Source organism: Felis catus, chromosome F2 (genome assembly GCF_018350175.1).
Source record: "Felis catus isolate Fca126 chromosome F2, F.catus_Fca126_mat1.0, whole genome shotgun sequence".
In the NCBI taxonomy this organism is placed as follows: Eukaryota; Metazoa; Chordata; class Mammalia; order Carnivora; family Felidae; genus Felis; species Felis catus.
This window is the reverse complement of record NC_058385.1, coordinates 61,674,558-61,698,083: the sequence shown is the minus strand read 5'-3', so window position 1 is coordinate 61,698,083 and position 23,526 is coordinate 61,674,558. Positions and strand designations below refer to the sequence as shown.

General features: G+C 40.3%; 1 long non-coding RNA gene across 2 annotated transcripts in view; it reads left to right on the top strand.

Moving 5' to 3' along the window:
* Positions 1-23,306, top strand: part of LOC123383104 — a 42,198-nt gene extending 18,892 nt beyond the window's left edge. The window contains exons 1-3 of one of the 2 annotated variants that reach the window (XR_006592471.1): positions 858-1,449; positions 9,836-9,969; positions 16,794-23,306. This is a non-coding gene — a long non-coding RNA (uncharacterized LOC123383104). Of the gene's footprint in view, positions 1-857; positions 1,450-9,835; positions 9,970-16,793 lie in introns of those variants that run through there. The other variant, XR_006592470.1, reaches the window with a different exon arrangement.
* Positions 23,307-23,526: the final 220 nt, after the last annotated feature.

The window sequence follows — 23,526 nt, the reverse complement described above, 5'->3', positions numbered from 1 at the left end:
CTTGTCACATTCAGTCAACAGCAGTCAACAACGTGCTAGAAAAGTTCTCTTTCCAAATTACTTCCTGTAAAGCTATAAGTTCAAAAAGTATATTATCTTTTAAGTTATCACAGGTGACAGTTTTACAAAATAGATAATCTATTTTGCAGCTGTAACCAAAGATTCCTTGCTGCCTACCAGCTGAGCACTGAGCTAATGCCACACACTTTAGGTTTTTGATATGTTATTACTGCACTTCTAGGCACTTATTTTTGTATTGACCAGGATGGGAGAGCTCTGTAGTGCTTAGGTTTGTAGGTTCCTTAAATATGATTGTCATCAAATGATTTTGTCCCAGGCAACTGGAATATACATTCAAACTCATAAGAAGTTATGGATAAAGATGCTGATTTGTTAATTAAAATTGAAAGTCTACTTAAGTGTTCTCTAACCAGAACATGTTATTCTCTGAGTCAAGAGATTCCAGAAACTAGTATTGCTCAATCACGAGTGGGTATCATTGTGGGATATTTCATCCAATCTCTGTGGAGCTTGACCTCTGTTATGTCACCATGGGGCTCAGCTATTCTTTGATCAGGACTCTTGGACTGGACTCTCTCTTTGTAGATTACGTTCTAAGGGGCAGAGACAGACAACAAATACTGAACACAAAATGTCACTTACCACATAATGTAAGTCTTTTTTTAAGTTTTTTAATGTTTGTTTATTTTTGAGAGAGAGAGAGAGAGAGAGAGAGTGAGTGGGGGAGGGTCAGAGAGAGAGGGAGACAGAATCCTAAGCAGGCTCCAGGCTCTGAGCTGTCAGCACAGAGCCTGATGCGGGGCTTGAACTCACAGGCCATGAGATCATGACCTGAGTCGAATTCAGCCGCCTTAACCGACTGACCACCCAGACACCCCTAGTCTTTTTAAACTAATAAAACTAGGTGATGGGATGTAATGGAACTTGGAGAAAGGAATGGAGGAAGACAGTTTAGCTGGAATGGCCAATGAAAGTCATTCTAAGGAGGGAACATCAGAGCTGAGACTCAAATGAGGAGAAAGAGGTAATCATAGAAGATCTGAGGAAAGAAAGTCTATGCAGAGGAATACCAGGTTCAAAGGCCAGTGACATGAAGGAGCTCAGTGTGCTAGAAGGTTAGGAAGAAGGCCAGGGAAGCTGGAGAATGGTGAGGAGAGACGTATGTGGTCATGTTTGAGAGACTGGCAAGAAATGTATCATGGATAGCTTTGTTGGTGATGTGGAGGAGTTTTTTACTCTAAGTCCAATGGAACTGTTGGAAGCTTTTAAGCCCTAATCAATTTGACCTGTATTATGCTTTAAAAGGTCATTCTGGCTGGCTGCTGTGTGGAGAATGAACTCTGCAGAGGAAGAAGTAGAAATAGCCCATTGAAGTCCAGGTGTGACATATTGGTTGCTGGGATTAGGGCCAGAGCAATGGAGATGGTGGTAAGTGGCGGGCTCTTGAAAGTATTTTGGAGATAAGAATTGGCAAGATTTGCTGATAGATTGTTTGGGAGGAGTGAGAAAAGGTATTTTGGCCCAAGAAACTTGGTGGTGATGATACCATCAACTGTGATAAGGAAGACAGCTGGGGGTAAATCAAGACTTTTATTTTGGACATAACTAAATTTGAGATGTCTATTAGACAGCTAAGAGGCGATGTCAAGTAGGCAGTTGGATGTATAAATCTAGAGCCCAGGGGAGTGTTAAGAGCTAGAGATAGAGATTTATGAGTCATCAGTACGAAAGTGTTATTTTAAGCCATGGAAGAGGATGAGATCACCTAGAGAAGGAATTTGGAGAGAAAAGAGGGTGGACAACAGAGTTAAGGGTTAGCAGAGGAGGAGGAACCAGAAATGGAAATTAAGAAGGAGCAAGGTTGAGGTTGGAGGAAAATCAAGAGTGATAAAGATATTTCTGCAAGAAGAAAGTCAAATGCTGAAATTTGATTAATGCCCTAATTCTGTTTCCTGCTTTGTATTTCTCCTGAACATCCACAATACCATGCCCTTCTCCCTAGCATTTGATCCTACTGGAAAGGAGGTTATTTACAGAACAGTCATTGTTTGTATTATTTTATAATTTCTAAAAGTTTGTTTATTTATTTAGAGGAGAGGGGAACATAGAGAGAGGGAGAGAGAGAATCCTCAGCAGGCTCCATGCTGTGTGTAGCCCAATTCAGGGCTCAAACTCATGAACTGTGACATCATGACTTGAGCTGAAATCAAGAGTTGGGTGCTTAACCAACTGAGCCACCCAGGTGCCCCCATTGTTTGTATTATTATTCCCTTCTGGTGAATTATAATAAGAGGTGGATGAAGTGGCATCTTGATGGATCAGGAAGGTCATGGGTCTACATTGACATGACTGATGATAAGAACTCACTTGCTATGAGAATGTAGGAAGGCTTCTTAATCTCCCAGAACTTTAGTTTCCTCGTGTGTTACCTGGGGATAAGAATACCCAGAGTTTTGTTATGGGGGTTGTTAATGTAATATATACAAAGCACTAAGCTCGGTGCTGGGACGAAAGTAAGTAGATCACAAACGGTAGTTTTTATTACTTTTCCCCTGATGCTAATTGGCTAACTATGGAAATGGATCACTATCAAGTAATCCTGGGAAGATGAATTGGTTAATTGTTCAGAACTATGTTGGAGAGGTGAGTCTACCTACTATTGCTATAGGATAGAAGCCAAACACTCCACCAATAAATAAATGCCCCCTGCAACCTTAGTCCTCACTGCCCAAACTAATCCTTTTCAGAGTCACTATATGTAAAATTCAGTTAAGTGATGTTTTAAGAGTTGGAGAATCAGTGATAGAAACATACCTCTGCTTCTCTGTGGAGAATTATCCAGGCCCAGCCATGAGACTGGCAAATCAGGCTGCAAGTGAACAGATAGGGTAGGGACAGGGGCCTCCGTAGAGCTAAGAGAGGGTCGTGAACTCTGTTAAAATAAGCAGGCATTTCCCCACCTTTGGGCAGCTCACAAGCCTACCTTATCCTCTGAAACACAAGAGAATGGGTCAGGGATATAATTGAGCAAGTGTCTCGGATTCATTTTCCCGCAAATGAGGCTGTTAGCCCTAGCCGCTCTCTGAGAGGTTTTTGTTAAACATAACAATTCCTCTGCAAATGTTACAGTTCCCCTTATAGTCCCTCTGCGCCAACCACTTTCATCTGTGGGCGCGGTTGGGTGGCAGTGGCTGCCCGGGAGTAGGGCAGGGAGTCTGTGCTGATGGAGCTATGGCAGCCCCTTCCTCCAGACTGACACCCCTCAGCCCCTCCTTGAGGTCATCTCATCTTGAGTTTGGAAAGAATGCTCCACACCCACCGTTCAACTCATGTGTCTAGTTTTCAGTTCAACTTAACCTGTTAAATTAATTTTCCTTTGAGGAGAGTTACCACCTTGGCCTAATTATCAGAAAGGTAGAACACCTTCTGTGGAGTGGGATTCACTCAGTTTGAATCTTGAGTCCAGCATTTAAGATCTCTGTGATCTTGATGCAGTTGGTAAATCTCCCTAATCCTGTTTCCTCATCTGTAAAACGGAACTAACTATTGCATAGCATATCATGGAGATTAATCAATTAACCCACACAGAAGATTTCTTTAGCATTATTAGTTTATACCCTTGAACAATGCCGGGGGTTAGGGGTGACACCCAACCTGCTCAGTCAAAAATCTGCATATAACTTTTGACTCCCCAGAACTTAACTACTGATTGCCTACTGTTGACTGGAAGCCTTACCCATAATTGACTGGAAGTCAATTAACACATATTTTGTATGTTATATATATTATATACTGTCTTCTTACAATGAAGTCAGCTAAATCAAATGTTAGTAAGACAATCATAAGGAAGATAAAATATATTTATAGTACTGTATTTATTGAAAAAAATTCACATGTAAGTGAACCTGCATAGTTCAAATCCATGTTGTGCAAGTGTTAACTGTACCATTAAGTCTATAATAAATGTTGACAGGATATTTAATCCATATTATGCAAAAAACACTGAGAAACTCATTTTAAGAGGCTTCTTTATGCTGTTATTTTCACTAGTGGTATTTTACATGTCATTGTTGGTTTACACATTTTATTCTATCCTCTATGATGCTTATGAAAAAAGAAATACCATGTTAGGAGGGTCTAGGAAACTAGCTTTATGATACAATAGAGAATAATGGCACCTCCTCCAGTTTTATATTTATGAGAATGTCTAACCCGTCAAACAAAATGTCAACATGGAATCGGAGTCATTTGGCGAGTATGTTTATCTTTAGGGTGTTTTCAGCTGCATGTAATGGAAAACCTTGACAGAAACTGGCTTAAATAATGGATAAAAAACGTATCTCACAAAGCTAAAAGTCCAGAGATGGGATAGCTCAGCCATATCCTGAGGGATCCATTGTTTCCACATTGATGCCGTGCTGTCTTCCAAGGGTTGTCCTTGCCTTCAGACTTGTCCCTCTCTGGTCACAAAAGGGCTGTTGGAGTCGTAGGCATCACCTCCAGGTATGGCTTTGTTTAGAGAAAGAAGGGCCATTGTTCCTCATGTCTCTTTCTTATGATGCCACTGATGACCCTAACAAATTGCTGGCATTGGCAGCCTTCCTTAGGCATGTAGATGGTCTCAAGAGTTCAGCAAAAAATAGTTCAACAACTTGCCAGTGCAGCACACCAGCGTCCTCTCTTGCTTCTGTCCCTACCTTTTTCCACACCGGCAGTTGCACATTTTAAAGTCTATCGCTTGCAGAATCTCATTCCCAGTTCCAATTGTTTTTATCAGTTTGGGTTATCTGCCACAAGCAACAGAAAACAACTCTGGCTGCTTGAGGCAGGACATAAATTTGTTTAAAATGTACTAAATAGTTCCAGAATGATCTTAAATTTTCTTTTGCTATAAAGGACATCATTGGGACACTTGGCAAATTCTGAATAAAGTCTGCAGATTAGATAATAGCAGTTTATCCTTACTGATATGATGAAAATTGTGCTGTATGTAAGATAATTTTTTTAAGTAAATACCAAGTGACATTTTAGGGAAAGGATATCATGTCTATAATTTACAATTAAGCAGTTTAGAAGAATTCTAGAGAGAAACAGAAGAAAGCAATGCAGAATAATAATATTGGGGAAACTGGCTGAAGGGTGTCCAGAAAGTCTTTGAACTGCTCTTGCAACTTTTGTGGAAGTTTGAAATTATATCTAGTAAAAAAAATTTAATGATGCAAGCTATACAAAGTTAAGGTTGCAGTGCTTTATTAGTTACAAGAGCTTGCTTTAGTAATTCTCTAAAGACAATGAGGAAGATACTTAGTGAATAGCCCAAGAACAGCATAGATTGCACGAAATTCGGGCCAAAAGGCTTCAGAACTGGAAACAGTGCTTCACATAACATCAAGGAGCTTGACCTTTGCCACAGAGCAGCCACTTCCATGATGCGCTAGATACTGCCCTTTGCATTGCTGCGGTGGCTGGTACCCGACGCTATACCACTGTCAGCACAGTTGCTACTGCTGTTCCCACCACCACCACTGCCAGGGACTGTCTTTAGGACCTTTTCTTTTTAGCTCTGCTACGTGACCGTCAAAGTCCATGCTGCAAGAGTCAGACTGATAGAGCTCACGTTGTGGGCTTGTACCTAGAAGCAAGTCAGACTTGTAACAGGAGTATGGAGACTTTGCAATCTCCAGAGGTGACACACAAGTTCTGCTTTGCCACAAAGAGAGGAATTCCCCGAGGAGGAATGAGTTTCAGATACGGCACAACCCACAAGGTTAGAGGTCTGTTGCAAGATGGCTTTTGTATTCCCACCCTTAGGATGTCAAAATACACTCTTGCTATTGTCTTGTTGAAGGTAGGAGCAAGGGAAAGTGTATTTCTCTCAACTTGAAGGGAGTAAAGTATTCACAGATGTTAGGTCCAAACTCACATATACTCACACACACTGAGGGTTGATATGGAAGAAATTAGCCTTGATGAGATTTAACCACTTTCTGACGTTGCACGGAAAAGTTGAGCCCTTTGTTTTCAGCTGGATTGATTTTATTCTGAGTATGCTTTATTCTGGATGTTGATATATTTTTCTTCATTCTCTTTCATACACATTTTGAAGTTTCCTCCTTTTCTAGTTCTTGTTGTAAAAAATGACTAGGTTATTTCACATGACTCTTCTGTTTCAGAAAATATTCAGTTCATGTCTCTCAAGAAAGCCCAGCCCTCTGCTCTGGCCTAATATCTACTGTCTGAGACTCAACATACTTTTGTTTCTCACTCAAACTTTGTTTTATTGTGTAATGTAAATATAGTTATGTAATATATAATATTGGAGTCTTTTTCTGGCCTAGTAGCATGTTAAGTGCTATTTGTGCATTAAGCATTAAAATAATTTTTTGCTCTTTTGCTCTTATTGGAAAAGAAAGGTTCATGCTTCGGTTAAGGAAAAAACAATAGTGTCATATAATTCTTCAGAGCATAATATTTTTATAAATGTTCCCCATAGAAAATCATTAGAGGGAAGTAGAAATGTAAGAGAAATGGTACTCTAAAAGTATTTGACATCTGGTTGGAATTATGTTATTTGATTATTGAAAGCTTCTTCGGAGGGGTTGAGGGAATTTTAACATTTCATTTGGCAGTCAGGTAAGAGACGAATTTAACTGGCCTTCAGTACTGCTGGCCCATTCCTGAGAGCTAGCTGCTGAGAAGAAGGAGGTGGGGAGGAGGAAGAAGCCTTTACTTACACTCCATGAGGGATGATTCAGGTAGACAGCCTGAATTATGTGACTTATTGGCAGCAAGTTAAGTATTGCCTGAGTGGATTACTGCAAAATGCTTTAGCTGGGGACGGCTTTGAAAACCACTCATCAATTACAGATGGTACCTGGTATAGTAGCATGAGTACCCTTGAGTGCTTTCGTCCAGGAAATTTGAAGGAACCTGTTATCTCTGACCTCCTCTAACCACCTCTTCCTTCACAGGTGACCTTTCTTACCTAAAGACCTCAAATGTTTATCACGAACCTGCACTCCACACTGGATATCAATGATTAAACAATGCCCACTGCAGGACTGTGACTTTAAATTGTCTCAGAAATTACAAAGACCAACATTTGTCTTTGTTAACCCACTGGGTGATTCTTTGTCTCCAGTGGTAAGTGAAAGGATCAAATTAGGGATTTCTAGAGTACCAGAATCACATTAGGGTTCAGCAAAACTCCAGATTTTCCCAGAGTAACTTTGGCTATAGATATTCCTTATTTGAGACAGGAAGTAAGATGAAATGTTCTAACATGGCTAAACGTGATAGGCAAGTGAATTCATCTAGGGACAGTAGGTTCTAACTGTCCCTACTTGGATCCATGTAGTTACCCAGGGTGACTTGGGTCCATGGATACCTGAGAGGTCCATGGAAACGGTTCAGGGCATTTGTGAGTCTATTCAAAATGTAAGCAAAATTTTGTGTGTATTTTCTTGTGTGCATTTATTTTTCTGAGGAATATCCATACTTTCTATTGGATTCTCAAAGGGATACAGGTCCTAGAAAACATTGGAAATATCCCTCCATAGCAAATAGCCACAAATCTGTCTAAATCCAGGATGTCTTCAGCCTTAAGCAGAACCAGGTTAAAGGAAAGAAGAGAGTTAGCTTCCTGGAGTGCCCTCTGTAAGGAATGCTAAATCATTGCTGGAATAAATTGAAAAAGAAATGCAAATTCATCTCACTCCTGGACATTGCCCTTGAGTGAAATTAAAAACGGAGACTTTTTTGACTTTTGAGCATTTTTGTAAAGCACCCTTGTAGTCATAGCCAAAATTCTGGAATTAAATGATGAATATAATTTTAAGTATCCTGGAAACCTAAGTGGCTATTTTTTCAAGGGGAACTGCAGTTGAGTAACCACAAATAATAGTAACAAAAATTTGTATTTACTCCCGTCTCTCATGGAAAGCAGATCCATGCCATACCATATTTCTCATCATTTCCACTGCAAATGTACAAATCCTCATTCCCTTCACTAGGTACCCCTCCATAGCCTTTTTTTTAATGTTTATTTATTTATTTTGAAAGAGAGAGAGGGAGTATGAGTGAAGGAGGAGCAGAGAGAGAGGAAGAGAGAGAATCCCAAGCAGGCTCCGTGCTGATAGTGCAGAACCCAACTCAGGGCTTGATCTCGTGAACTGTGAGACCATGATCTAAGCCAAAATCAAGAGCTGGATGCTTACCCCACTTAACCAACTGAACCACCCAGGCACTCCACCCCTCCATATCCTCTATCCCAGTCCATGCTACTTATGCTACTGATTTTTCTCTCTGGTCCTCTCCCCATGGCCTTGCTCTGTATTACGTAGATCAACATGGTGACTTTGGCTTAGTCATTTCTCCTATCCATTGGAGATATTCCTATATGCCTGTCCCTTCCTGGGCCTGCCCCTTCCACCCATATTTTGTATTTGGCATCACAAGTATTCTAGTACCTGATTTGGGAAAGACTCAGATTAAGAACAGGATAGATGGAAAACTGAGAAACACCCACTTCTTTTATTGATTTATTTATTTAATTTATTTTTAAAAAAATTTACATCCAAGTTAGTTAGCATATAGTGCAACAATGATTTCAAGAGTAGATTCCTTAATGCCCCTTACCCACTTAGCCCATCTCCCCTCCCACAATCCCTCCAGTAACCCTCTGTTTGTTCTCCATATTTAAGGGCCTCTTATGTTTTGTCCCTCTCCCCATTATTATTTTTGCTTCCTTTCCCTTATGTTCATCTGTTTTGTATCTTAAGGTTATCATATGAGTGAAGTCATATGATATTTATCTTTCTTTGACTGACTAATTTCACTTAGCATAATACCATCTAGTTCCATCCATGTAGTTGCAAATGGCAAGATTTCATTCTTTTTGATTGCCAAGTAATACTCCATTGTATATATATACCACATCTTCTTGATCCATTCATCCATCAATAGACATTGGGCTCTTTCCATACTTTGGCTATTGCTGATAGTGCTGCTATAACCATTGGGGTGCACATGTCCCTTTGAAACAGCATACCTGTATCCCTTGGATAAATATCTAGTAGTGCAATTGCTAGGTCATAGGATAGTTCTATTTTTAATTTCTGAGGAACCTCCATACTGTTTTCCAGAGTGGCTGCACCAGCTTGCATTCCCACCAACAATGCAAAAGAGATCCTCTTTCTCCACATCCTCGCCAACATCTGTTGTTGCCTGAGTTGTTAATGTTAGCCATTCTGACAGGTGTGAGGTGGTATCTCATTATGGTTTTGATTTGTATTTCCCTGATGATGAGTGATGTTGAGCATTTTTTCATGTGTCAGTTGGCCATCTGGATGTCTTCTTTGGAGAAGTGTCTATTCATGTCATTTGCCCATTTCTTCACTGGATTATTTGTTTTTTGGGGTGTTGAGTTTGATAAGTTCTTTATAGATTTTGGATACTAACCCTTTATCTGATATGTCGTTTGCAAATATCTTCTCCCATTCCATTGATTTTCCTTTTAGTTTTGCTGATTGAAGAAACACCCACTTCTAAATCTTGTTCTGGCTGCACATGGCAGAGTGCTGATTACAAGAAATGGGCGATTTCTTTCATTACTTGATTTTTGAAGCCATTTAATATGCCTCCCAGGTAGTTTTCTGATTTGGGAAACCATAAGAGAAAATAGAAATGTTTAATGCTTTCCAGAATTCTTGTTTTAGAATTCTCCTTCAAATTGTGGAGATGAATTTGTACGTGAATCTGATTCTGGATGTAGTTTTCATTAATTTAAAATCTGTTTCCTTCTATCCCCACTCAGAGTTGATGGGCTTGTACAGGTCTTTCTACCTGAGCCAGATGTCATGCAAGATCCTGGTAAAATGGAGATGAAAAGACCCATACCAGCTTTCAAGGAGTGGCTGTCAGATAAGTGGGCGATTGCAGTATGTGAAGGTAAATGCACCCACAGGTGGGGGGGGGGAGGGGGAATATGTATTGGGCAATGGGAACTGGTTGTGGGAAGCATCTACATTTGTCTACAGGAGGGGAGCCTTAAGCTAACTCCTAGAAAATGAATAAGCATTAAGCTAACATGAGAGGCACATAGTACACAACAAATGAAGGCACGAGACAGCATAAGAAGGCATGTAAAGTGGGGTACTTGGTGGTTCGGTCAGTTGAGCATCTGACTCTTGGTTTCAGCTTAGGTCATGATCTCACGGTTTGTTGGTTCAAGCCCCACATTGGGCTCCATGCTGAAAGTGTGGAGTCTGCTTGGGATTCTGTCTCTCTCTTGCATGCACGCGCGCTCTCACTCTCTCTTTCTTTCTTTCCCCCTCCCCTATTCATGCTTTCTCTCTCTCAAAAATAAATAAATAAATTTTAAAAAAAAGAAAGGAAACCAGAGGTGGCTAGTCAGATACCTTTAGTCTTCACAGGAAGGGACCTTTGTTTTCTTCCTGGGGGATTCTGAAACTTGGAGCCACTCATCTGTAGCCAGCACTGTGGGGGTTCTCAATGTGGCATGGTGGCTAACGGGGTGGGTTCAGAGATCAGCCTGCCAGGGTTCTCTTGTTCGTGCTAGTGTAGTGACATTGGACAGTTTTCCTGGCTTCTCTGTGTATCAATTTTCCCATCTGTAAAATGGGTATGATATTGTCTCCTTCACAGGGGTGCAGTGAAGATATAATGAATCTATGTATGACATTTAGAATTATACCTGGCATAGGCAGTAGAGTACAAAAAATGTTAACTGGTATGTGCATTCCCTTTCAAACATCAATAAATGGAATGTTCTGCAACATTCCAAAGTTTGATCTTCTATCAGGGTTGGCCCTGGGAGTAGATAGGTGGATCAGACACCTCTTTAAAAGTTTTTTTGTTGTTTTTTCAAAGTTTTATTTATTTATTTTGACAGAGACAGAGAGAGCATGAGCAGGAGGCAGCACAGAGAGAGGGAGAGACAGAGAGAATCCCAAGCAGGCTCCTCTCTGCCAGCACAGAGCCCGGCATGGGGCTCAATCCCACGAAACCATGAGATCATGACCTGAGCTGAAATCAAGACTGGAACACTTAACCTACTGAGCCACCCAGGTGCCCCGATTAGACACCTCTTTATATGTTGCAAGAGTAGTAGTGAAAACTCCTCTATTCTACCATATTTACCCTACTTTTATTAAACCTTACTGGTCAGCGAAGATAGTTGATAGTTAAACCATTATTAGGCACTAACATCTGCTTATCTGATATGTTATCTGATTTGCTTATCTTATATGTTATTTAGTAAGTTATCAGAGCTGGGAACATAGCCTAGAGGGAATGGGTCACAAATCTGGAATCTGGTAAGTCAAAAGCATAAATGAAAAGTGAAGGAATACAAATTAAATTTTGTCTGTAACATACTATATAATTTAAAGTTTGTTCACAACATAGATTTATAGCTATTGTTTATAAAACACTTTAACATTTTATCTCATGGGATAGTTAAAACTATCCCAAGAGGTGTAGGTAGAGCATTTTTTACTATTTTTTTTAACGTTAATTTATTTTTGAGAGAGAGAAAGAATGTGAGTGGGGGAGGAGCAGAGAGAGGGGACAGAGGATCCAAAGTTCGATGTGGGGCTCGAACCCATGAGATCACTACCTGAGTTGAAGTTGGATGCTCAACCGACTGAGCCACACAGGTGCCCCAAGCATCTTTCACTACTAAGAATACATTCAAAATAAGGAAACCAAGGCACGGATGAAGACAAATGTGGCAACTTTTGTTCAAATGCCTCTTCCCACCTCATGCTTCCTATCTAGTTCTGCAATGTTTTTATTGAGAAGGAGAGAAATGTCTAAAATCCACTTTGGGGAGTTGTATGACTTCTAGTGGAGCACTTGCTATATTTATCAAAAAGTTATAGCCCCTGGTAGTATCCTTCACTGAGTATCTGCTGCCTGGGGCAGGGAACTTGCTTGGGAATATATGTATTATTCATATTTACAGGCTTGCCTGTTATAACAAGACTTTAGAGTTGCTACCTCATGTTTACAGACACATAGCAACAACAAGAGACAAAGACATGGGTTTGGAATTTATCCCATGGATATTTTTATAACCTATGCTGTGAGTAGAGTCACCATGGAGTGACTCAAGAAGCATATAGACGAGTTGGGGAAGGTGTGAACTGCAGCTATAAAAGGTTAAATAAAAATAAAATGAAGTTAGGAAATGAATAAATGAAAATATCTTTAGGTACTATGATTCTGTAGGTACTATTGAATAAGTGGAAATAAGCATCTGCTAATGTCTCATAATCTCAATTTCCACTTAAAAATGTGCACCCTCAGTTCATGACCCTACCAGTCTCTCATGTTTCAGAAAAATCCTTATAGAATAAGCATGTGGAGAGAAAAGAAATTAAAGAGAAACCCAGATGGAGACAGTGGAGCCTCAGCTCCATGAGATCAGGGACAAAGGCTGAATTATTTGTTAAATCCTCAGGGCTTAGTATACTACTTTAGTAGATGCTCGATAAATATTTGCCTGGTTAAGGAATGAGTGGGTGCATGGGGAAATGCCAGAGACTATCATAGGATTGGAAAAGCATACTGAATGTGTAGCAAGGTGGGTGCAGTGTATTTTCATCTTTAAGCTTGGCAGGTAACACGTAATAGGTGTTCTAGAAATGTGGAAGGAAGGCAGGAAGGAAATGAGAGAGGGAGTTAATACCATAGGATCATAGGACTGGAAGGAAATTTGCAAGGGCATTAGTCCTTCCCATAAGCTTCAAGGAAAAGTCTGAGTATAGAGGACAACAAAACAACCAGACCAACCAACAACCAACCAAATAAAAAGCCTCAAATTAGTGACATTTAACATTGTTAACCAGACTGGTACAAAGACGCAAAAGGTTTGGAGTTTGAGAAAGATTTTGAATTCAAGTCCATTTGAATCCTGGTTTTGCCTTTTTTCCTTCTGTAATCTTGTACAAGTTGCTGTTCTAGTTGGGCCTCAGTTTTCTCATCTCTTCAAGGGGAATGAATTACTATGCTAGAATTTTTATAAAGGTTAATAAGATAGCGTATTAAAATGTGTTCAATAGTTCAATAAAAGTTTGTAAAAGAAATTCCTCAAATAGATTGATGCTGAGGAAAGATTTTTCTCTGGAATCTTTTAGAAGGAGAAATGCTAACCCAAACCACCAGTATCTTTTCTTAAAATTCAATTTATGGAAAAACCTAGTGCTTTTGGTTGATGGCATGTCTCGGGATTTTGCATACTAGAGAAAGTGCTTTCAAAAAGTAATAGGACATGGTAGTGTAAATTATTTGGCAACAGGCTGTCATATTCTACCACAAGAATTCTTCAATATTTAATTAAAAATTCCAGCAACTTAAAATTCAAGACATGTCAGGCCATTAATTGAGGCTCTAGACTAATGTTGGAGGGCTTTGATTGTCAGTTCCAAGGCCAGACTTTCTCTCCTCGTTCAGATTACTGGAAAGGCTTTGAAAGAATGGATCTAGCTGTTGTAATGGATACCTATGGTTGCAGCAGTAAGTGTAGATATCAGTGTCTATTTTGATGTGCTGTCCCTGTCCGAGTTTGGAGAGTCAGAAATGGAAAGAAATGAGAAGACCTGTCAGAGCCAACAGCCCCAGAATCTCTTGGGATATGTGTGAAGGGTGGCCTTCAAATCTGTAGGGGTTACAGCTGTGCCAGGAGATATATAAAGCTTTAAGAAAATGAAATAAATGAAATTTGTCCTTTTAGTTTCTTATACTATGCACAGTACCAGTGCCAGCCCTGGGCTCAGGGACAAATCTACTGACAAGTGATTAATATCAGGGAGAATCATCCAAATCCAGAGGCATACATAATTCTGTGTCCGTCTCTTGTTGGTTGACAGACAGTTGGATAAGACATGCCAAACAGGTCGAGTGTGGTCATAGCAGAAGTTGAGTTCCAGTTTATCCTTGCTGCCAGTGCTCTGTCATTTAAGGGATCCAAGAGGGAATGAATATTTGTTTTATCAGACCCCGTCTTGGTGAGCTGGGAATGAGTTTCTTCCTCTCTCCTCTTCAGAGCAATGTGGTCAAGTCATACAAGGAGATATCCAGCCACCTTTTCCCCAGGTATCCCTCCACCTACTCTGACCTTAAGTAGCTTAGCACCTAACTAAAATTAGAAAAATAGAAACAGGGAAAAAAAATTACAACCAACATGTTTCTTTATGGTCATGCAGTTACCTACCCACACCTCATTTTAAAGGTGAGAAAGTGGAGGACTTGGGACAGGATGTAATTGTGTAACTGGTTTATAATCAGAACCCAATCTAGAGCTCTCGAATTGAATAGCAGAAAAGAGGAAAACTAGGAAAAGCCTATAAAGAGAAAGTCTGAGCAAGAGACATCTGCAGATTGAGTGCAATTCTAAGAAAGCAAAAGAATTTGAAATGCATGTGAATAAAGTGAACATTAAGAAGTATGTTAATGTTTAAGTGTTAAAATTAAAGGAGTCTGTTAAAGATTAAAAGGAGTGAACACCGATGGCCCTCCAAGGAGATGAATGAATGAATGATTGAATGAACCAAAGGTGTTTTTGTCTTGATATTTCTTGACTCCATATTCAAAACCTAGTACAGAACTAGTCAGTTATATAAAAGAGAGGGAGGGCAGTGAAAATCCGTGTGAGCCTCCCATCTCCATGGGCTTCATCTACTAGAGAAGAGACACATGCGTCATTATGGGGACCTGCTGAGCTGGAGCCACAGATTCTGGTCTGTCTGTATACGGTTTCTTTAATGTGAAGGGAAAAATCAATGGAACTGAAAGAAAAAGAAAAGGAAATTTTACTTTACGCTTGTCACAAATTGCCAAAGATTTGAGTTATAGGAGAATAGCTTTGAATTCCCTGGGAATGACTGACCAGTTAAAACATCCCCAGCCCTTGGGTTGTCCATGAAGCCTATTTAATCAAACGGCTAACTGGTCAATCATTCCGTTAATGGGTCAATTCAGTCCAAATGGTTCACTGGTAGGATACAATAAATACAGCGTTTGTGACTTCTCATCTTTAGATTCTGGGCAATGCCAACTTCCCTTATTGGATAAATAGTCCTTTGAGGTTATGATGTTGGGATGTACTGACTCATGTGATACATCTACAGAGTGGATTTTTTAGATAAAGTGGTAAAATTTGTTAGCAATCAAATGCTGAGTAAGGAAGACCACTGGACTAGGTAGGCTCCAGACTACACAAATCACGGAAGAGCGTGCTTTAGAATAGTGTCCAAGATTGCAGGCTCCACATGTGGATTGCCTAGTTTAAATTACGCCACTGTCTTTATTGGGTCTTTGAACAGATCACTTAACCTTTTGCTGTATCAGTTTCCTCATCTGTAAAATGTAGGAATAATAATTCTCTTCCCCTCAGAATATTGTGAAGATTAGGAAATATTTATGAAGGGCTTAGAAAGAGGATGTAACAGAAAATAAGTGCTTCATAAATATTAATATTATTAATTGAATTAATGCCAATTAATTATATTAATATTACTTAAATGTAGACAGCCCTGTTGACATAAGGAAATGATGGATGAGCATGATATATGCTTTAAGCACATGCAGCAACATCAAACTGTGACATAAGGTTATTAATTGTGGTATTAATATTACTGGAGGCAGTGATTGAGGGAATACAAGCAAGAAATCTTTTGGGTTACTTCATCTCCCTAGAACACCAAGTAACAATCCGCTGGAAACTTGGTAGCCTAGGGCTTTTATCTTGGAGTTTAGAGGGAAGGTCGCTGGCTCATTGGTTCAACAGGCACAACAGAACAACTACACATACCATTGAGCTTCTACTGTAAGCTCAGAAGTTAAACAAATATGCATAAAATATGCTTCCTGTCATCAAAGGCCAAACAGAATAATGGGGGAGAATAACACAAAATAACATAAACCAGTAGCTCTCCTCCAAAGAATAAGAGCCATGTTATTTTCTCAGAGAAACCACCTTTGGCTCTTTAACTGCAGCTAGTTAGCCCTCCATCCCCTCATCTCTGTGCCCTCTCCTGTCTCTTTACCTAGCCTAGGCATCCTTACTGTGCACCCTAACGCTCCATGTTCTTATCCTTGGTAGCTTTTATTATCACGTAAACTTAAAAATTGTTTTTGCAGGGGTCCCTGGGTGGCTCAGTCAGTTAAGTGTCGAGCTCTTGGTTTTAGCTCAGGTCATGATCTCATGGTTCATGAGTTTAAGCCCCACATAGGGCTGTGCACTGGCAGTGCAGAGCCTGCTTGGGATTCTTGCTCTCCCTCCTTTGCTGCCCCTCCCCCCTCAAAATGAATAAATAAACTTAAAAAAATTGTTTTTGCATTTTTCCATCCCACTTGATAATAACTTCTTGAAACCCCAGACCATGTCTGTCCTTCTTACTGCCAATTCCCTAGTGCTTAGGACTACACCAGGCAGACACAAAAGTACTTTATACCTATTTGTAGAAAGAATGAAAGTGGAGGGTCCTTCCTGGCAGAGCTGAGGAAAGGTACACAGAGGAGGAGCTGGACTTTGCAGGGTACAGAGGAGTCCATGGAGGAAATGCATATATGACCATTTAAAACCAAGTGTGCATTTCCAAATAACTAAGTTGCCTGACTTGTTCCGACCACTTGGATCTGAAATGTGTAATCATTTTGACATTTTGGAGAAATATTTACTAAGGAAGATAAGCTGGCTACTCTAACAACTAGGTCAAGCATCTGATTTCACGTTCTATTTCTTCCAGCTAGAAGCTCAGCATGTGTGGCTTAAGTCGTGTGAGCCTCAACATCCGCATCTCTATAATGGAAGTCTCAAGGATCATCCTCACTGAGCTATTGTGAGCATTGAGCCAATACATAAGGAGGAAACCTTTTGTAAACAGCAAGCATATATGAGACCTCCTTGTTAGTATACTTGGTCATAACTATGTTTACAAAAGTAATAACCACAGTGATATGATGAATCCTATGGTCATAAAAGGAGGTCCCATGGAAGTCCCTAGAAGTGGCAAGTCAATGTGTTTTTCAAACCCAGGTTCTCCCTTAAAGGGAACCAGCACATCAACAAGACAGGAGCTTGTCAGCTTTCTCTCTCGCTGAATCTGGGCCAGGCCCATTGCCTGAATTTTATGTTAAATAATAAAAGCACTGACATTAAATGTGTTGCCACGAATCAACAACCTATTTAAGGTAAGGTATTATGGCACAGCGGTCCCCAAGCAATGTGTGTTTTAAAAAAATATGCTTAAAACTGCAAGTGCTTTGTGTAGCTGCTTCGCAAAATCACTAGAGCTGAAGTATTTGTATTTTAATGTTTATCCCCAAACTGGCCTGCTGTTTTCAAATTGCCCAGGAAACATAATGTTGAAAATGGAAGGAAACCAGCACAAGCTAGATTTAGAAATGCAGTGTTAGTAAAGCAAGCTGTGGGGTTCTGATACCTTAAGAGCACCATAAAATGCTCATAATTAAATAACTGTTTTTCTTAACACAGCTATTCCTATTTTTCCCCCAGCCACTTATGTAAAAGCATTTAATGTTCATTCTTTCATTACCAACCAGAGACTCTTGTAAAGAGGGAGCTGGTCCCAGAAATTGTTAAAAATGTTTTAATAATGGGGTCCTTTACAAGAGGAAAACTGTATTAGGAAACAAAATCAGGCTCTAGATACTTCCTGTGGTTATTTTTATTGGCACTGGGCCCACAAATGATTTATATGGAGGAGGATCATGCCATGGAGCTACTACCTGAACAACAGTGGTAAAAGCAATAACAAAATGCATTCTGGTTGTCGGTGTCACAGAGACTGTGGAGGAGCAGGGGGCTACCAGTATCTGAAGAAAGAGAGACAAGCGTGCTGGGGAACCATAACACGGAACAGCCGGGCTTCCAGATAATTAATGGAAGGAAGGAAGGGGATGAAACCCAAATCAGGTGGGATTTCAAGCGCTCCTACCACGGATCGGCATAATTTATACAACATTTTGAAAGCCTCACACCAACTATATGAGGTGAATGTGCAGTCAAGGCTGAAATCGCTTAAGTAACTCTGTCAAGTTTGCACAGGGAGGAGGTAGCAGAGACAGTGGGATGTCTCACGTCTGCATGACTCTCAATCCCGTTTGTTCTCTGCTATTCAGTGAATAATACTGAGGTAGCAAGTGAAAGTATGAATGAAGTGGGAAGTGTTCGAGACTTGCAGCAGAATGCAAGAGAAGGAGAAAATGCTGTTCAATGGTATTTCCCCAAGTATGGTCCTGGGTCATCTGCCTCAGAAGCACGACAAAAGTTTGTAAAAAATGAAAAATTCCAGGTCTTCCCACTGTAGATTACGGAATCCGATTCCCTAGGTGTGGGGCTCAAGGATATCAGGTTATTCATTTATTCCCCAAGAACCTAAATTGATTCTCATGCACACTTAGGAGACAACCATAACCACCAATATGTCTTAATTTGTTCTTTATTCTTAATGGGAGTGTACTCCAAGGAGATACCTCTCACAGCACTGTCGGTTAGTGAAACACATTTTCAGAAATGCTCGTTCATATTTTTATAATTATAAACTTGTCCAACCCTTCTGCTGTGTGAACAGAGGACCCTTAGGAACATGAGTTTGAGGTTATTGTAAATATCTTTGCTGTGGTATGATGGCTGTTTCTAAGAGACATTCAGTAAGTGTTCATGTTCCTATACCCAATGGGAAATCTTTTTTCAGTTCACACTTTAATCAGGAAGTAATTTTTCCCATGAGAGTGGTGTATTAGCTGTTGCTGTGTAACAAATCACTGCAAAACCCAATGCCTTAAAACAACAAAAAGGACGCATGTGAAGGACATGCAAAAGACAAAGCCAACCTCAGAAGGCCATATATGATGATATAAATTATATAACATTCTTGGCAAAACAAAATTACAGAAATGGAGAAGAGATCAGTGATTTCCAGGGGTTAAGGATGATGTATGGGATGGATATGACAATCAAAGGGTAGCATGAAGATCTTTGTGGTGATAGAGAAGTTCTGTATCTTGATTCTTTGTCTTGATTACCCTGGTGGTTATAAGAATCTACACCATGGGTAAGATGGCATAAGACTCTACACTTATATGCTACCTGCTTTGATTTTTGGTTTTGATTTTGTACTATAGTTTTATAAGATGCAATCATTGGGGGAAACTGGGTGAAGTACACATGAGATGTCTCTGTAGGAATCCTGCAGTTTCCTGTGAATGTATAATTATTTCAAAAGGAAAACATTAAAACAACTTAAAAAAACCTATAAACAATTGTTATCTCATAGTCTCCATTGATCTGAAATATAATGGTGAGTGTTCCTGGCTCAAGGTCTTTCATGAGATTTCAGTGAAGCTGTGGCCTGGAGCTGAGGAATCATCTGAAGACTGCATGGGAGGATAATCTGCTTCTAAGCTCATTCATGTGACTCTTGGCAAGATTCAGTTCCTCGTGGATTGTTGGAATGAGGACCTTGGTTCCTCACTGGTTGTTGGCTAGAGTTCTCCCTCAGTTTCTTACCACTGAGACCTCTCCATAAATCAGCTCACAACATGGCAGCTGGCCTTTCTTAGAGCAAGTGAGAGAGAGCAGGTGAGCACTCAGATGGCAACCATAGTCTTCTTAGAATCTAAGCCGGTAGGTGACATCCCATTCTTTCTGTCATATTCTCTTCATTAGAAGTGAATCAAAAAACCCAGCTGACACTCAGAGGGAGGGAGTTACATGAGGAACATTAGGAACTGCGGATCATTGGGAGGCATTTTAGAAGTTGTCTACCACAAGGACTTTAAAAAATATCTTTCTTTTAGACACAACATGAAGAAATGATAGAATACACAGTGATCAGATTAGAGGAAGTCTGATATAGTTCTGGCATTGAGTAACCATTCTGAGGTTAATAACTGAGGAAGCCAACTGGTATTTTTTAATCTATTAAAAGAAGCAAACTCCACACCAATAACGATGTCAAAGACTGTACTGAGGGGGAGACATCAGTAAACTCATAAGCAAATTCATAAGCAAATATCAAAGATTTCTTGCAAATAGTAGTAGAGACCCTGATATGAAGAGTAAATAGTATGGATATTTATTTCAAGATATACCTGGTTATACCTTTGCAGGCTGGGAAGGCAAGAACTAAGGTGAAGATCACCAACAAGCAGTGTATATCTCTTTGCTTCATTTGCTGAGATCATTGTCATGAGGACTGGTCTCTCTCCAACACGGGGTGTACTAGTTGTCTATATTAATCAGGTGAAAAACTTCTAAAGCCTTATAGTCTGACAGGCAAGATCTTCTACCCTAGGTCCCACTGAGACATAAATCATCATTTGCTGTGGCCAGAATTGAACTTGGACTAAGAATTGGAATAGGATTGTCTGACCACTGGTAGCCTAGATGGGCCCTTGGTAGTTATGTGCTGTACCCATGTCCTGCAGGTGGAATATTTGGGCTGTCTTCCAAAAGCCCAGACTTGCAATGTGTCTACTCCATGGGCAAGTCTCTGTCCAACTCTTTATTCCACAAGATGATAGATAATGGTGTGACAGACCCAGATGTTAGCTAAATAAGTTTTGAACAGCCTGCTCTGGAGTATTGAGCATTGAGGAATGGCTAGAACATTTTCTCTAGAAATGAGTGTTGCCAGAAGTATTGGATATGGTGTAGTGATCTTAGTGGGACTTAGTGAGTCTTATGTGCAATCAATAAGTGCTGAATGCCAATGGTGAAAAGGACTTGCTGGCTAAGGGAGCTAGGATAATGGTGGTCATGATGATAAATGCATGCTTGAATGTGTGTGTGTGTGTGTGTGTGTGTGTGTGTGTGTGTGTGAACATGTGATGTGTGTACCCCATGTCAGCATTGTCTACCATCACAGGTGGTAATAGTTGGGACCATGACCCTCTTGTTCATCATCATACTTTGGCATATGTTAGCCATTCAACAAATAAATTGAATGCATTCTTGAGAATTCCATATTATTTCTGTTCTTTTAACATGCCAAGGGCTGAAAAATCAGGGCCAGGGAGATAATTGACAGCTGGGTTGTCTGTCCTAGTGTGGTTTGGAAATGAGGTGGACAGAAGGTGTAAAACCAAATGAGAAACAGAGGGGAACCATAAAAAAGGAAACTGGGTATACATTATCAGGGTATTTCTGGAGGCAAAATGCAGGGCGAAAGCCTTAACTTCCCATGATGGCAGACGTGAGTGTGATGGGTATATGTAAAGGCACAGGCTGGAGAAAAAGAAATAACAGTTTAGTGAAATCAGACTGTTCTCAAGCAGTAGAAACTTATTTTGTATCAAACTGTGTTGAAGCAGAGGTGTTGAAAATAGCAGAGGAACTTTCTAATGTTGACAGTTGTGAATTGTGTTTATCGATCCATTAACAACTATTATGATCAGTGGCGCAAAAAATGTAAGGTACTGCCCGAACTTGAGATCCTAAATAGTTAACCTGTAGTATTTTGTTTCCAGAATGGTATGTGTTAGAAACACGTACTCCTGAGATCTGTTTATGTCAGGATGAGGTGGCAAACGAGCTGCTTGGTGTTGCCACTGGTGAAGACAGCTGTGTGCTTCGGAGGAGTGGGAATCAACTTCCCTAGAAGCCCTTCCTATCAGGGGCTATTTGGATGTCTCTGGAGTTGCTTCAGGGCACAACACTTAAGTGGAAATTTCTGTCTGCCACAACACTGGTAGAGGGAGCTGGTGCTCACCAACGGCTTTGTTTCTCTCTTTTTTTCCTGGCCACAGTACTAAATGGTACCAGACCCTTTTCATGTAGGTGGAGCTGCATGCCACAGTGTGGGCAGAAGGGAGGGATGCCATTTTGTGGACTGGCACATAAAATCTTCCATGCATGATCCTCCACCTGTGATGTGAATGAGAAACAGTGTTACTGCGCTAAGCCATGGAGATTTGGGGATATTTGTGACAGCAGTTAGCCTTCCCTGACTAATACAGCCATTGTTCCACAAGACAAGGTCTGAAATCAAGTATTTTTCCAAAATATCTGATGGCTCTGAGAACATGTTTCATTGCCTCGCACACAAGAACACAGTGCAGGATGGCCCCCAGCTTGTATTTACAAACAGAAAACAGTTTAATAGAAGTGAATGAAAAGAGACAATTTACACTTGAACACTGTCAAGTAACCCATGGTTTCATTTGTGTGTGTGTGTGTTAATGTGATGCCAAAATATTAGTTTGATTAAAATTGTGCACATTTCACAGTGTTTGGTTACAGGCTAGTCAGTCATAATATTCAGTGTGAGAGATACTGTCTCTCATCATAATGTCCTTTCATTATTTCATACCCTGTTCATATGAACATTGAACCTAAGATTCAGGGGTAGTAGGAATACTGGTGATAGACAAGCCTGTCATTTCAATGTAAAAGGATCAGTGATAAGGTAAAGGGAATTATAGACACTAAGGGAGCACTGGAGGAAACAGATCTAGCTCGTCTTGCCCAGAAGGGAAGTGCAACTGTCAGCAAGTCTTAGCAATGGATGTTCTTGACTAGTGGTAATAAGAACCGCAGGAATTTAGAGGTTAGTATCCTGGTCAGATTCCCTGGAAGCTGAGCTTGAGATGGGGATTCTTGCGGAGGTGAGGCTGTTCTCACAAAGAAACCTGTAAGGAAGTGAGACAAGCAAGATAGGACTCAGGAAGAAGCTAAGCTAGCATCATCTTTATCTCAGTGAGAGCTCTGAAGCAGTAATGGTATCACAGTTGTATTCCACCTTGAGGCATCAGTTAGTCATTTGCTGTGGACTGTTGCTTGAGGTGAGGTGTATAACTTCCCAGACATTCCTGTGCAAGGTGGCTCCCATTGACCAATGGCAATTCTCCAGAGAAGGATATAGCTAGGGATTATCAGTAGCCATGGTCACAGTTTCTGGGAGATAGGTGCACTTCCCTTACAAAGGGGATATAAATAGGGCTCTGATCATATACTCCTGTTCCCTGCTTCTGTTTCCCTGTTATTTCTCATATTATATTTACTCCATTTATGCAAAGCCCCTCTAAGATTCTGATTGATCATAGTTGCTAGGGAAACTTACAAGACTGGGGCTTAGTGAAGGTAATAAGCCAAGGTCATAATTAGTACACATCATCCCTCCCCTACTATCCTTTCTGGATTCTCCTCCTCTCATCTAGCATCTCTGCTAGTCAATATGGCTTGCTTGGTAATGTGATCCAGATCTTCATCCTTGGGGGGGGGGGGGGGGTCTAAGTCCCTAGTTCCCATGCTCTTACTTACCTAGCTATGGTTGCTGTCTTTGCCTGTTTACAACTAACCTGAGTATGGTGGTGCCAAGAGGTGCCCAGTTTATTGTCTGTGTTCTAAACGTATTTCTACTTTTATTATGTAGCAATAGCTCTAACTTTTCATGATAAACAGGGTCGGTTAACTCTGTACACATAGAAAATCTAAGTTATTGGACAGGAGTGATA